The following is a 16867-nucleotide window of genomic DNA, read 5'->3' as shown; positions in this document are numbered from 1 at the left end:
TAGACTGCACTTGCAATTCCAGATCTCGAAATGATGTGCTGTAGTCATAATAGAGAATTTCGACATGGAGAACTTTCAATTGTAGCATTCGACCCTCCACGCGAGAGATGAGCTCCAACAGCGTTGTCTGGGCAATTGTCAAACTGAGATTTTGAAGAAGCGGGGCTCTTTGAATGAGAGGGATCAAATGACTGGCGGATGTGTGGACACCAGTCAGATCTAGTGTCACCAGATTATTCAACGCAGGAAATTTCGAGTACACACCACGGGGAAACCAAGTGCAATCTCGAAAGGACATATAGCGGACGAAATTCTGATTTTTCGTTACTGTCCTCACGCATAATTCATCCGACATGCCGACGCAATCCTCGAAATCTAATAGCTTCGTCAATTCCGGGCCGTTACAAATGCCAGTAAACAGCTGACACACAAATTGCACGTGTTCTAGACGTTGCTTTAGCGGCACATAGTCCAATATCTTCACCCATATTTCTCGTGGTAACGGATATAAAGTGGATGGCAATGTATTGATTCCACTCATTCCGCCTACTACAATCAAAGTTCTGCAAGGTAAAATGAATAATGTACGAGGTAGCACACTGCCACTTTTATTAGCTAGCTGGTCGGGGTAGGCCTGCTTATTGCCTTACTCAAAATGGTGTACTGTGCCTGACAAGGCAACATATTTACCATCGTGGCATGGGAGACAGTACATCGCGTAAATTTAGACAGATATCTGACTCTTCCAATGCTCATTAGTTATCGCAGCGGAGTTTTCGAATGTATCCGCTAACTATATATCTTCAGAATACGGTATATGACCAAATATTAGCTTCATAAATCCAAGCTCCTTCAAACCATGTGATATGCGTAAGCCGTGTCCTACAAAAGCCTAGAACGAAAGTAAGCGGTGCTACAAGTCCGCGGATAAGGACTCGTGTTAAGAAATATCGACCTGACCAGATCACACTAGTCGAAACACCATGAATACCAAAACAAAAATATACAACAACGATGATACAGTAAGTGCAAGCTCAACTAGAATCAAGAAAATATCCAAATCAAAATATAGCCCTACGCTTCCCTGTAGTCGACTCATCTCGTGTAGCGACTGCAACAATCGCTGAACATTCCGCACTCAATATGATTGACCATGTGGATCCAAGCCGCGTAATCCGACGGAGATCAATAAATTAGTTGAGTACTAGAGATAATGAGAGCGAGAATGAATTGACGACCCATCTGTTCTGTTCATTCTTGCTATTCACAGTGAACTCATTAAATATCATCGATCGTATGAAATAATCGATGTCATGCATCTCCCTGAACGTCATATTGATCAAAAGCATTGGTAGGCTACACGAAAGTCTCCGGTGAAAAGCGATAGCTTAGCTCATCGATGACTTTGTGAATTTTTCCAGTCTATATAGCTGGTTTCATATCCAGGCCAACTCCTCAGTCTACAGTTGCCAGGATTCTTCCCACGATATTGCCGAGATTGTACATTTCAACTTACATGGCCTTTTCGTATTGGTTCCGTTTACGAACATGTCATCATATTGCTCTTAACTCCTATCTTATGGCATGTTTTTAAATCACTCCTTTACATTGTGCGCAGTAGGCCTACTTGTTTTTTTGTTTGAAATTCATAGTGTTTCGACCACTGTGGTCAATTTAAACCGAGCCAATATTCTTTATCTTCGATTCCGTATTTAGCGACATCTAGCACGGTCCACTTCTAGACTTTTATAAGACACCGCTTACGTGGATCACGTGGCGAGGAGGAGCCTAGATAAACCTCCAACACTTGGGTAAGAAGTCTGGAGTCGAACTCGAAGCCACAGCCAATTGGTATACTTGTAGGCCTACTTGTTAAAAGTTGTAGTAAAAGATTGCATGTAAAAAGTTGCTAAAAGTTGCAATATAAAATTCCTACCCACAGCTTACTTTAAAACAGTGGTTCTTAACCTTGCCTCCAGCGCCCCCCAAGGGGCGATTTTGATTTTGAAGGGGGCGGAAACTATCGGGGGGCGATATATGGGGCGCTGGGCACAGGTGGCGGTACGGGGGCGCTGAAGCAAAAGGGCTTCGCAGTATATGGTGTAGTATAGTAAACATATCATTAATGAGTTTTCAGAGCAAATTAAGATTCGACAAAACATGTCAAATCTCGAAATTCTTCGACGATGCTTGCTACATATGTTCTCTGAAAAATTACACATCAATTTCTGACGATTTATACAAGTATCTCATTTTTTTGCGCTGCGCGCGAACTACCATTGCCAACTTTTTATTTATTGGGTACCCTTCCCCCACGACAAAAATACGCATTATTTATCGAAAATAGCAATAGGTATTTCGGCGTCGGCCATTACCACACCACGAGGCACGAAGACATATGAAGTTTCGGCCTATATGGGACTCCGAGAAATGTGCCAAAACATCGTCAGCGAAAAAATATTTGCTGAAAAGAATTGCCCTGATGTTGACCGTAAATTTCGATATAATTATGTCTGATTGTCCAGTTTAAATGGCCAGTGCCGAATTAATCATTTAGTGACAATCTGAACCCCACAGGACAAATAGCATCCAAGAAAGAAAAATTATTTGCCATTGACGAAATACCAATTTTGAATCGTGTGCTTATCTAAGGTTAGTACGTTTATGCGATTTCAATATATTTTGACCATAATAGCCAACGGATAATAGGTCACAAAATAACAACATGCAACGAAGTAATTTTATCAACGGGACCGCCCGAATATATTTAATGATTATTTACGTTCTCCACATTTTCCATAACAACAGCTCATTCAATGATGTCGGTGAATCGTAGGGCATGGGCCGACAAGATAGGAAATGATAGCGACATATATATAGGCCTATATGCAATGACCTATATTCCTTTCCGATTCATTCATCCGTTATAAAGAAAAAACTTCCCCCTAGGTGACCAGGCCACATAAAACTGCTCCACATCGAAGTCACGCAACGCTGGGTCTTGGGGAAAGCTCCACAGAAGTTAGGTTTATCACCCTATCGGGGCCCGAGACCAACGATTTTTTTGGAGGGGCAAGCGAATTGCTGTTACGACCCGTCCTTTTACCAACTGATTTTATCACAGTCTTTAAAATATGGTGTGTGGGGGGGGCTCTAGAGCACTGAAAGTTTTGAAAGGGGGCGCCGAAGGAAAACAGGTGAAGAACCACTGCTTTAAAACATATACCAGTGTTGGGATGACTCGAGTCATGACTTGACTCGAGTCAACTTTTTCATATGACTTGACTTGACTCGAGTCGCTGTGCAAAAATGTCTTGACTTACCTCGGCGTCGCAAAAATGGGGATTGACTCGTGACTCGGAGCCAAATTTAGAAGTCAATTTCAAGTCACCAAGTATAAACGGCGCTGAATAGATCACTGTATCTTGTTTATGTTTGGATTGTTCGCGATAAGCATGTCAGACTTGTGAGAGCAACCAGTCATTCACTGATTGTACCTTCAACTGATCCTCCATCGTTAGATCACAAATAAATTGACCGAAAACTAAATGATCACAACAGCTTATGTTTATGTACCAGCAATAGATAAATCTACACTCTTAGCGAAAAGAGTGTATACACACCCCAAAGGGTGGTACACAAAAACAGAACCTATGTCACCCCGTCGGTGTATATGGCAAGAATTCACCCCATTTTCGGGGTGTACATCGCATATCTCAACCCACCCATTAGAATTGATAGGGGTGTAATTTACATATAAACACCCTACTTGTTGAAATCCTGTCCATTTTTCTAAATGGCCTACTATTGCAAAAAAGACGGTCATGATTGCATATAATCGATATCAATTTCACCATAATAACATAAAATGGAAACATATTCCGTGAAATAACAAAAACAGAGATCCCAGCGACGGAGAAATGAAATCCACTGAAAATACTGCTCGAAGAACGTTGGCCATGTAATATTGAAAATGCGTCTCCTCCAGGTTTTCGCAAAACGCTCTTTACGACGAAGGTTGAGTCAATATCTTCAGCAACAACTTGCGTCATCATCCAGAAATCAAAATGCATATCAACAACCCAATTAACAGGCACATATGCTAACATGTGTAAATTGGAATATTGTTAACGAAACGAAAGACCACAATAACAGAAACCTTTAAGAAGTATATACACTTGCACAAAGTGCTTACAAAAAATCAAATGTTTCACTTGCTGAGGTATTTCTGGTAAGAATGTGACCCGATAGGGTGATCTTAATGCTATACGACACATATGCACACACGATTACTGTGTGCGGGGGGGGGAGGGCAATTAGCCATCAACAAGATGAATATTTATCGACAGTTGTCATGAAAATCGCATGTATAACAGGCAGATTTGAACAACTACAAAACGTTCAGCTTTTCCAAATTAGACTGGAATTAAATTACAACTACAAGGGTTTTTTCTAATTAGAGTAGAAAGGGAATTATAGTTAAACGGTTATTTCGAAATTCGAGTTTTAGCTAACAATTTTTTAGATTAGATTAGAATTAGAATTACTGAATTCGCGAAAAGTTCAGTCAAACTATGCTATATATATAGAATCTCACGTTCACACCATCCCTACTATTTACCTGAAGTAACCATTGTCGGTGTCGGTTATTATCAGGAATTAAGTTGTGGACAATGAACATGTCGGATAAATGTTGTGTCGATGAGGTATCTGTTTCACGGCTTTACAGGTTACAATTCATTAAATGCATTGGGATTTACGAGGTCTTTATCACGAGATGACATTATTATTATTAGGGATGGTCTGAAGTTCACGTTCGCGTTCTGTGTGTGAACCTCAGAAACTTAGAGGTCCACGTTCACTGACGAACTTTAGTAGGTTCTGCACTGTGAACCTTTCCATATATAGTACAATTTTCCACGTAATAATAACATTTTTGCTTGGAAATTTTGCATTTCAACTGCGGGCCACTTTATGCACGGCGATGGCAGCATAAAAATATCCACATTAAACGAGCATGCACCTTGACAATCTCAACGATGTTACTAGCTTTGTTGCAAAAGTTTGCTTGAAATATTCAGTTTTGCGTTTGTGAAATGAATGTTTAGGGACTCTGCTGTGAGCTTGACCCGCAATCACACAACATCAAGAGAGAAATACGCAACATGTAGGTAATGTCAGCGAATGATGATTATTCAACCAATCAATGAAATTCATATAAAGAATACACCGTTGTCTAATATAAAAAAATCTAGCAGGCATATGGGATCCATCTTGATTGGATATATTTATTGTATCATAAAAACCAAATCCATGTGATTGGGATATGTGCTACTCCCGTTTTACACTCTGCTCAATATCATGGTAGCAATAATCAGACGCCGAATACATTATCCGATCTCGCTTAGACAGTTAAGGAGTAAGCTTAAATTCCCTTGCAAGTCCTCGTCGACATTGTTGGCAAAGCGACGGAAGGTATTGATTTTATGGGATTACTATATCATTTGATTGCTCCAGTTGATACATTTAGCGACGGTTAAAACGACAGTATGTACTTCAGCATTGTGGCATAATGTGGCCCGAGCTGTCGCATAGGTATCGTGTACATTAATATATCAATTCTCTGAAATGTAGAGTTGTAATTAGCAATGTGACGTCACGTGACGTCATGAAGTTCGCGTTCGCGTTCACACAGAACCTTTTAAAAGGTTCGCGTTCACACGAAGATGAACCTTTCAGAGGTTCACACCATCCCTAACACCTAGGTATATCGCTGGAGTAGATTACGCATACCTTTAGCCACAAGTAGCTCTTGATGTTGGTCAAGTGCAAGTAGATGCAGTGATTAAATATATTCTAAAACTACTTGACATTGTGGTAAAATATGTGAAATGTATGGAAATAATTATGTGTTAAAGGTAATCAGGCAAGTAGTTTCAAGGTGTATAGATTGTTACGGTGCATCACAAACATGTGTCAGTCAATCGCCAGTGATCACTAAACAGGCATGGTGCGCTGCCGTGAATATTTATTTTGTATGGATCATAGGCATAGGAGTTTCGGGTTAGGAAAAGCAATATTCATTACGGAGGAAGTTGGTGTTCGTTATAAATGTCATTTACTCATTACTCATTTGGCGTTCAAACGTGACTTTACTTGTCCAATGACATCATAGAAACTGATTTATTTCTATAATTCAAGCTACACTGCGTTATTCCATAACTAAGATGCGTAGGTAGGCCCGAGTATTATCACGAAGCAGGAAAGCGGCCCGCGGTAATAAAAAGTTTAGAAACCACATCAAATTTGATCATCCGGATCATAAACTTCCAGATTAAGTATTCGCCGAATTCGCAAATTTGTAAAGAAAGTGCGCTGTAGAAAAACAGCGAAATTGAAGATATGCATGTGCCCTGTTAGATCTGTGTTGTGTCTGGTATCACAAAGTCGATTATGCCAGAGATGTTGGATTCGCAATCTCTGTAGTCTGTATGGATCTCAGGACAAGTGACATTTAATCGAGCAGCCAACGTACCAACGTCATCATCGCCATCCCAACCGCATGGTATTTTCCACCAATCTAGATAAGTCTCTCTGAGTTTCATATAACCTCGGGCCATACTATGCAAACCGTATTTCTAAAGAATAATGTTTCAAGTCGCCCCTGTATACAAGAGGCCAATGGAAAAGCATCAGCGATATTTGGTTGCCGCGTTAATAGTAAGTATCGTTACGCTACCAGCTGACTGAAAAGAATGTACCGGTAGCTTGGACATACATAAGTTTAAACTTAGAGCTTACACACTTTGCATTATTTGTCGTTTCAGGTGCTTCTGGTCCGTGATGAGGCGGGTGGATTATCAATAGCAGGTCTGTGGAAAATGTACACGGTTGTTAATATCGTGTGTCATGCCACTTTTAATTTGAAGCAGGATCATGCGCCGGTCGGTGTTTGGCAGACAGATCAGATGGTGATCAATGCGATTGTGACGGAAAATGCTCCAAAGACGGCAGATGTTGCGGCGACTTTGTGCCAGAGTGTGCTGCTATCGGTGAGAATCGGACGTAGACTTAGCCATTCCTCATAATTAGGGCAAGCTTTTGTTGCACTAAAACCGTGAGTAAGTTGCATTTATGCACAATCAACTCTGGATTCACTAGTAAACACCATCGGAGACCGTTACGATGCTTTAGTGTATGATACATAGGTATACTGCGAGGCCAACCCCTTTCCGCGGCAGGGCACACGAAGACATGAAGTTTTGGGCAACTTACGGTTGGGCAAAGCCAGGTGCCAAAACTCGGCTGCGATAAGAGCTTGGCCAAAATTGAACGTCGCTTTCCTGCAACAAAGAATTATTCACGCTTCGAGCGATTTCCTGTGGATCCTTTGCACAGAACCGAGGTCACCGTGTTGCGTAATATAGCCATATGCGAGACCCAAAGAATAGTTTTGGCGGTCGCTGATTGGCCAAAATCTTCGATATTGATATATCTTGTCGTCGAAATGGTCGGCCCCGAATATTGCAGTCCTTACAATCTGACTTGGCCGTATTACAAATGCGATGCAAATGCGACCCCAGAGGAATGCACCCTTGTTTGTAATCGCTTGCTCACCCTGTTTCATAGAGCTGCGTTGCGTATAATTGTTATGTGGGTGTTCTTCGTGTCAGACATGCCCGTAAAAACATAGCATATAACTAACTTAAAAATCCAGAGGTGGTCAGTAACGAAGTACTTCTACTTTTTCGAAGTACTCAAGTAGTTTTCATCTACTTCTGGCACTTACTCAAGTAGATCTGATTTTCTCTACTTTTACTTCTACTTCGTAATATTTTGTGATCTACTCACTTACTTTTCGCTATTTTTTGTTTGTCAAGTAGAAGTAGTTTAATCCTCTAATATGAAAGATGGCCTGAGGAATTTCGGGGCTGTTTTTACGGATTACCAACATTTAATATTCATAAAAGTCAAGTCAAGCTCAGGAATTTTGTTGCGCTTCGCGCATAGTAGTGATGGAGTGACATATATGTTTTCATGAAAGTACCAGTGAATATAATTTGGGTATCGGGTTGCTTGGTTCCTCTCACACGGCATTGTCGCCCATATCAAATATTTCATCGTAGTAAATATGGCCCACCATAACGTTTGAAACTACCGTTTCGCAATCTACTAATTACCTATCATATCGTAATTCAGCAGCCCATTACTTGTCTTGCTAATCTGGACAATCAAGCTTATTTGAACGTTATACATGTTTTAGCAGATCACCTTTGAAGGTTTATGGACAAAGGACATGAAATATATTTTCCGCTTTTTAGAAGTGATATTTGTATTTCATTTTCAATTGCGAGTATCATACTTTGAGTTCTAATTACTTTCAGTTCTTTTGTCTGTAGAACATACATGTTGAAGCATAAAAGCAAGTGTAGTAATGCCTTATATATTCCGAAAATAAAGCTATACACTATATGGCATTTTTAAGAACTGCCATATTTTTAAATAACGTATACTAATCGCGCAAAGTGTTAAAGACGTATCCGACACAACTTCTCCGTATTGCTCTTCGAATGAACTAGGGGCCTTACAATATGGGGAGAGGGCGCCATGCCATGATATTCTCTAAATGGGGTGTTCGAGTAAACAAAAGATTAGTATAGCATTTGCATATCAATTATATCATTTACATCCCATGCTGTGGACGACTGCTTATTCTGTCAAAAATTGACACCTCCTGGGATGCATCAATATGAACCAAGCTCACTACACCTTCCGCATAGCTCCATTTGCAGCTTTTGACAGTCGATACTGCGAACGAATTACGATCGTTTTCACAACTACTTACTTACTTGAGTAGATTTAGAGTCAGTCAATTCTACTTCTACTTCAAGTAGTTGTAGGTTGCTTATGTAAGAAGTACTTCTACTCGTACTTGAGTAGATTTATTCGTCGCTACTTCTACTTCTACTTGAGTAGCTTTCTTGATTACTTTGACCACCTCTGTTAAAAACACATTCGTTTTTGTGTGTGAGACTTGGGTCGCGAGATACCACTAAAACTCAGATTTGAAGCGGTCTGAAAGGTTTAACAACCACTGGTATGGGGTAACAGCTTCCATAGTATGGTATTACTGCGTCCCTAAAGGCTGACCGGTAGGCTAAGATTCGAAGTTCAAAATACTACTGTCGAACAGACTCAGTCCGCACAAAAATTTCAGGCGGTATCACGTTGGACTTCCCTACCTTATAGATATAGACTGTCATCTTAACATAAATCAAGGTTACAGTTTACACAATTTAACCAACTCAGCTATATAGACAAAACATGAATTCTAAAGGCCGGACACATCCTGTTTCCGATGGTGCAGGCTTGATCAAAAGCCAAGTCCTAGTTCCACCTCAAACTTAGTGTAGGCACCGTCGTACCTGTGACTGCAGGGGTAGTTTAACTTCTAGCTTGAAAGCCAACTGGCGCGCCATAGACAACATTGAGACGCAGCTAATCCATCACGTAGCTCTTTGGTATGCAAATCAAAGAGAATAGTACCACACCAGAAATAGTTCTAGATGGGGTGGCCATATTTTGAGATCTGGTAAAGAGGACAGCTTTTTCAAAGTTATGTTTGCGGACCGAGAAAACTGGTAATTTGAATTTTTTTACGGAGCATAATATGGTGTTGACTACAAAAGGCTCCCGAAAGAACCGCTCTACCGTAAAGTCGTTTATTGTTTACCTTTTTTAGATGACCTTGCCTTCACTGTCATCGAAATCCAGATTTTGCGTCATTCATGGCGTTTTTAGTTGTCCCAGAACAATCGTCTGGCTGTCATAGCCACGAAGGAGGACGAATTGCCAGTAAGGAGGAGATTTGGGCGTCCTCGCAGGACAGTTTCGATTTTTTGAAAAATGAGGACAATCCTCCTAAAGGAGGACTATATGGTAGCCCCAAATAATATTCTACCTTCACACGCTAACTGGATGATATCGTATTCACAGCGTGGGGGCCAGAGATGATCAATAACCCCGTAATACATTGGAGAGAATAAGCGTGAAACAAAAAGTCCATCGATACATCCATTCGTCCTATACTGACGCCGCATCTATCTCGACAGATGAATGCGATGAGGTTATTTCGTATTCCTAGTATTGGAAGTATAGGATGCATCAATTTCAATTCATGAAGAAATCAATGTGAGAACTTGTGGAAGTTCCTATGTAAAAGCAGTTAGCTGATCCCAATATAGAACATTACAGACAATTGAAGCCTCCAATAGCGCGAACACGTCCACGAAAAGCCGCGCTAGATTGGTTTTCACCAGCTCGAAAATTAATGCAGTCATTGCATCAGCATTGAGGCGGAGAAAGGCCAATTTTGGTATATCAAAGCTCTTCGGTATCACGTAGTGAAATAGGCGAGGTATAATTAACGCGTGACAAGGTGTGCAATAGCTGAAACGAGCAACGAAAAAGCGCACCCTCACAAACTGCCTTTGCCAGTTCTGAGTTTGCATCTCGGTTAAATTATATCTGTACAGAAGAAACTGACATCTCAAAAATATCTGACCAATTACTACAATAATTCCTTCATAGATTTTTGGTGTAAATAATAATTTATTAACACGCGACACGATCGATAAGTTGCAATAAAACAAGTTGGTCCAATCCTTGACAGGGATGGGCAATATACGGCGCACGGGCCGGATCCGTCGCGCGAAGGGATTTTGACCGGCCCGCTCCGAGTTTCTACCCTGAAAGTGAAATTCTATTTTGAAAGTATTGACACATTTTATGCGTCTCCGAATGAATCCAAGTTTGCCAACCCGAGAAAGATAGACATGAAACCATTTGCTTTGTTCGGGTTTACGTCTACATACATTTTCGACCATGAAAATTAGCGAGACAAGGCTGCGTTTCAATGTAGCTGATGTTCACGTACAGTCTTTACTAAGGGTTTCTACACACAGCATGCAGCCAGAGTTCAAATAACTTGTTGGCAACTTTGATCGACCACAGATGTCTGATTAACTTCAACAGCTATTGTTAATAAATTCATTAAATAGCCTATACTGTTTTCTATCTCTATACTTTAAACTTAAAGTTTACTTTAAATACGATTGATTCCTGGCATAGGTGGATGAGCACGCGCATAATGTATATGTATATCCGTAATCCGGCCCACCAAGTATACTTCATTTGGCCATATCCAGCCCGCCGACCGGAGAAGTTGCCCGCCCCCGCTATAAGATGATAAGAACGTATTCGAATTTCGAAGAAAATGCTGCCGTAACCTTGCGGAACGTCGCATTAACCCAAAACTCTAACGTAGCAAAATATGGAATTGAGCACTAAATACTATACTTTCAAAATGACACATTGGTCGCGTACTACAATAACACTATCGTACAAATAAATCAAACGGACTACAAGTAGCAACCTCAGACATTGCGGAAAAGCGTAGTTCCAACCATTCATCACCGTTATTACAATAATCCTCCTCGTCATGCCAGCCATACCATAGGGAAACCCCTCGTCCACTCGTTCGCATGTTCCGCTCATACTGATCCACGGCATTCGCAACAGTGTGTTCCGCGTGTGCACATGATATGCCGACCGTACGAATTAGCTTGCACTCGCGCAAAATTGTTTCAAGCGCCTCGGTCATATTTTTCGCGGTTAGATTGGCTCGACACTCAGAAAAGTCACACCTTCTGTGAACGATGACAATATTTCGCAATTGCTTGCAAGAGTTCAGGTGCTTCAAAGTTCCGAGAATTGGTAATTGCAAAGCACTGAGATGAATGGAAGTAAGATGTTGCATCAAATGTAAATACTTGGTGAGGTTCGCATATTCCCAGATTTCCCTGGGGCCAGCACATAACATGAATGATCGCATATCATGAAAGTTACGACACATTTCCTCAAAATGAAAAGTATTTGTCAGTTCAAGTTCATGGACAATCAAGTGGTTAAGTTTTGCCAATGTGGAAATTGGTATCAAATCCTTGGTATCTATAGGAGCGTCAAAATCATTGTAACGGTGCAGCTCCAACTGTCTCAGATCAGGGAAAGCGGTTGCTAGCTCACTGAAAAACACTGTGGTAACACCTGCCACTCCTTCTCCATAGCATGAAGACCGGCAGTCCGGTCTCACCTGATTTAGTATGGATCCATTCACTGAAAAGGCCAGACCCCGTAGATGATTCAAATCTTTTATGGCGTCCATGAGCGCAAACAGGTCTAAACGGAGGCTCGCTAGATTAAGCTCTATTATATTCATGAATGAGCCAGGCCTTTTGTAAAGTTTGGCAGGTACCTGTCCGTATTGTGCAAGCGGAAAACTGAAGTATAAATGGGTCAATCCCGGCATTTCACATTCGAGTAGTATCTCAGTCATAGTGGCAGCAAAGCACTCGAAACTATTACATTCGAATAACGGGGCGATAGACAGATATTTTAGTGCGGGGAGCAACGTGGGAAATGATGCCCCATCTCAGACACGAGGCCTCACTGCATTATCACAATAGAATGGAATGGGAAGAGGCACATATCTAATATCATCCCATTTACGTCTCTTATCCACATCCAATTGAATGCAGTGCAACCCACTATTCTTCAGAATGTTCCTGATGATGGATACAGATTCATCGTCCATGTATATGGGCGGATTAATGTAAATCGTACAATTTCTCCCAGGAAATATTCGCTCACCTACGATTTCGTCATCAAAGTCGACAAGGCACCGATATGGCTGAACAGTTTTTAGTTGGTCATGATACCAACTCTTGATAATTGAAACCGAGTAGGTATCATTGTGACGGTAGGATTTGATAAACTCATCTATAGACTGCACTTGCAATTTCAGTGCTCGATATGACATTCTGCAGCCAGTATACAGAATTTCGGCTATTGTCAAACTGAGATTTTGAAGACGCGGGGCTCTTTGAATAAGAGGGATCAAATGACCGGCGGTTAGGTGGACACCGGTCATATCTGGTGTCCCCAGATTATTTAACGTAGGAAATCTTGAGTACACAGTATGGGAAAACCAAGTGCAGTCTCGAAAGGACGAATTATGATTTTTCGTTACAGTCCTCACGCATAATTCATCTGGCATGTCGACGCAATCCTTGAAATCTAATAGTTCCGTCAATTCCGGACCGTTACAAATGCCAGCAAACAGCTGACACACATAGTCCAATATCTTCACCTATATCTCTCGTGGTAACGGATATAGAGGGGATGGCAATGTATAGATTCGACCCATTCCGCCCACTACAATCAAAGTTCTGCAATGGTAAAACGAATATTGTAAGAGGTAGCAAACTGCCACGTTTATTTGCTGGTCGGGGCACTTGTTGTCTCACTCAAAATGGTATACTGTGCCTAACCAAGCGACATATTTAACATTGTGACGTGGGAAACAGTACATCGCGTGAAATTCTTACAATAGACATCTGACCTGACTCTTCCAGTGCCCATTAGGTATCGCAGCGGAATAATAGAGTTGCGTTTTCGAATGCATCCGCTAACTATATGGCTTCAGAGTACGGTATATGACCAAATATCAGCTTTATAAATCTAGGCTCCTTCACACCATGTGATACACGTAAGCCGTGTCTTACAAAAGCCTAGAACGAAAGTGAGCGGTGCTACAAGTCCACAGATAGGGACTCGTGTTAAGAAATATCGACCAGACGAGATCACACTAGTCGAAACACCATGATTAGTAAAATATAAATATACAACAACGATGATACAGTAAGTGCAAGCTTGACTAGAAATAGGAAGAAATCCCGAAATCAAAATATAGCCCTATGCTGCCCTATATAGTCGACTGATCTCGTGTAGCGACTGCGACAACTGCAGAGCATTCCGCACTTGATATGATTTAACATAGGGTTACCATATTTTGGTGAAGCAAATTCCGGACACTCTTTAGCGCCCACTAGCGGACTTTACTATGAGGTGTAACACACTCACCGTCAGCATGACGTCACACTAGCAAAGCATTGCCCATCGACTGTATACCAAGAGCGGCCAACCTTTTCGGCCAAAGAGCCACATGATCGAGATTTACGAACCATTGCGCGGGCCACCTGATGTTAATAACCATTTGTTAGTTAACGGCGAAAACAATACTTATATTACTACGCGCCAAAATCAATCACAATTGTGTCATGAAAAGTCAGTGTGCAGTGCAGTCAGGTCCCAACCGCTGCGAAAATTTCTAAAAGTTTATGAACGTATTTGGTTAATAATAATGCCACTTGCATATATTGCTGGTCGAATCTATATACCGCTTGGCTCATTTGGTAAGGACCTGATTAATCCGTTCTTGGGCATAATAATATCGAATATTTCAGGCTTCGGCAAATATATGCGTCTAACCTTTTGCACAAAGGTTTTATCGCCAACGATCTTTCTACCATTGCACGACACGTTCTCTCATAATTTCGAATATAGTCAGACTTAATCCTGTAAATTGGTCGCGTATTTTCAAATTTTAATCTTAAGGGGGGGTATCAATACTAAAACAAAGAAATCGATTGACAATAAGTCGCGAGTAGTTCTAAGAAAAATATCTAGTCAAATAAATCGGCCACGAAATATTATACTGTTTGGTCATATACGAAGATCTACGGAAAATTTGGCTGGCCCCTTGCTACGCCAATGCGTCGGAACTTATATTTTAGTCATCAACATCATACACTCCAACCTCATTTCCAACTTGAAAATGGTCCGTGGCAATACTCAAAACTTGATGAGCTGATTACTAAAAAAATTCAGCTTGCACAAACTTACTCACGGCCTAGGAAGCTGATTACGTCCAATATCATCGCGATCCCCAGATAAAGGCGAACGACTACAAAATTTGGAACCACTATCTGTGACTGAAACATCCAATCGGCCTTAACCAACTTTAGGAATACCGTTAGCTTATAATTGCGATTGCAATCAGACTTATTTCAGTAAATGGTGGTTATTTATATTTATTTTAATTGCACTTTTTGGCGAGGGTGGTGCCTGGTGCCCATACTAATATCATTATACGGTACGCTGCATTAACACGCGCGCGGCGCGAAGAACAATTTTGAATAGCATAAATCTGCTGGGAAATAATATTGTTTATGTTAATTTACGAAAAACTTTTGAGCCTGCTTCAAGCCTTTAAAATTCCGGACATTTAGGCATATTTTGGAAATTCCTCCCGGACGCAGATTTTTCAGTGAAATTCCGGACATGTCCGGGAAATTCCGGACGTATGGCAACCAGAGTTGGATCAGTTGTAATTTGTAATTGTAATTGAATGTAATTAATTACATTTTTCAATGTAATTGTAATGTAATTGTAATTGAAGCATTTTTCTTTTGTGTAATTGTAATTGCAATTGTAATTTGACAAAAATTTTGCTCAATTACAATTTCAATTACATTGAATTGCTATTGAGACCTGACAAGCACAACATAAAATAATTGACTTATAATGCATTCTCTTTAAATGTCGACAAGGAATTTGGTGCATCCATTCGCGGAAGCCCTTGACTGCGCCCTTGCGGGCAAAGTTTTTTTATTTTTACCGCTATGCTGGCCTCGGCTGCCATTGTATACAATTTTTAGATTACTAACCAACGGATGGATTCGCAACACGTGACTCACGATTGAATACGCCGAGAAGCGAACTGCTGAACCGGTTAAAAGCAGCAGAATTGATAGTCCCATAGCTGGCGATCCAAGCGTCGAAATTTGATATGTATGGTCCTAATCGAAAGCTAGTGTCGCACTGATTCCGCAATAAAAGTATATTTCCAGGCAATGGTACCATCCCAAAATAGTCGTGAAAGTCTGGGAATCGGCAATGTTCTGAACAATCGCTGGGCGTAATTGGTAATTGTTGTGGTCATGCTGCTGCAGCGCTCTCACTTTTCAGAACATTCGGCCTTAAACGGCTATTTTGGAGCAGTTACATTGCTCTGACGAGATTTTATTTCGTATTTTCGGAATTAGTACATCAATAGCTTACGATAAAGACCAGATGCTTCAAATTTGGACGCATGGATCGCCAGCTCTAGGACTACAAAGTTTGCTGCTTTTATCCGGCTCTGCAGTACGTTTGTCGGTGCATTCATCCGTGACTCACATCTTGCGCATCTATCCGTGGGTTGGCAATCTACAATACGATTTCAGATCACGATGCTGCATCGTTACTTCGTCTGGCTAACTAACCAGACCACTGGATATTATATAACGTCTTATCTGACAAAGCACGGTTTTGTTTTTACTCCTCATCCTAATTCCTACGTCCCTCGATGAAAGTAATATTATTTCTTTAATTATATACTATATACGCAAATCCAACACGTGCATATATTATGATACTTTTTCAACGACATATTGCACCCTATCCTTAATCCTAACCCATAGGAAATTAGGTAAATAACATTTTACATTTCCAATTACGTGAGCCATAATTACCGAGCATACAAAACACGCTTATATTACGTCACAATGACATCTTACATGGCATACTATGTACGCACATAAACGCATTTATTACTACACAATCTGAACTAGACTTGAATTGTTGTTAAATACGACGATGTAAAAACGTCATCACATCGATCTCAACTTTATTTAGTCTATTCCATGCTCAAAATAAGGTAGCTAATGACTAGACAGGGTATATTGACGGTCCCATTCACATTGCCGAAAGACACCAATCTGGTTTTGTAGTTCCTTGATAATGTAGTTCAACATTGTTCTTTCTCGGACCCCTCAGAAACTCTGTGCTAGTATGATTGGGGTAACGACTGTACCCAGTGCTCCGTCCTGTTTCTGGACACTGGCCGGCCTGTACATATTGTGCAACT

General features: G+C 40.8%; 1 long non-coding RNA gene across 2 annotated transcripts; it reads left to right on the top strand.

Annotated features, from left to right (window-relative positions):
- The first annotated feature begins 6274 nt into the window (after positions 1-6274).
- Positions 6275-11267, top strand: LOC145457990 (uncharacterized). 2 transcript variants are annotated; one of them, XR_013921041.1, is made up of 3 exons: positions 6275-6720; positions 6828-6870; positions 6930-11267. It is a non-coding gene; the product is annotated as an uncharacterized LOC145457990 (long non-coding RNA). The 2 variants fall into 2 exon arrangements; XR_013921042.1 differs by having other exon boundaries at positions 6288-6720; positions 6933-11267.
- The last annotated feature ends 5600 nt before the right edge of the window (positions 11268-16867 follow it).

Source organism: Botryllus schlosseri, chromosome 15, assembly GCF_051294905.1.
Source record: "Botryllus schlosseri isolate E-star chromosome 15, Bs_hap1, whole genome shotgun sequence".
Lineage (NCBI taxonomy): Eukaryota > Metazoa > Chordata > Ascidiacea > Stolidobranchia > Styelidae > Botryllus > Botryllus schlosseri.
The sequence above is the reverse complement of the archived record's forward strand: the minus strand, read 5'-3'. Positions and strand labels throughout refer to the sequence as shown.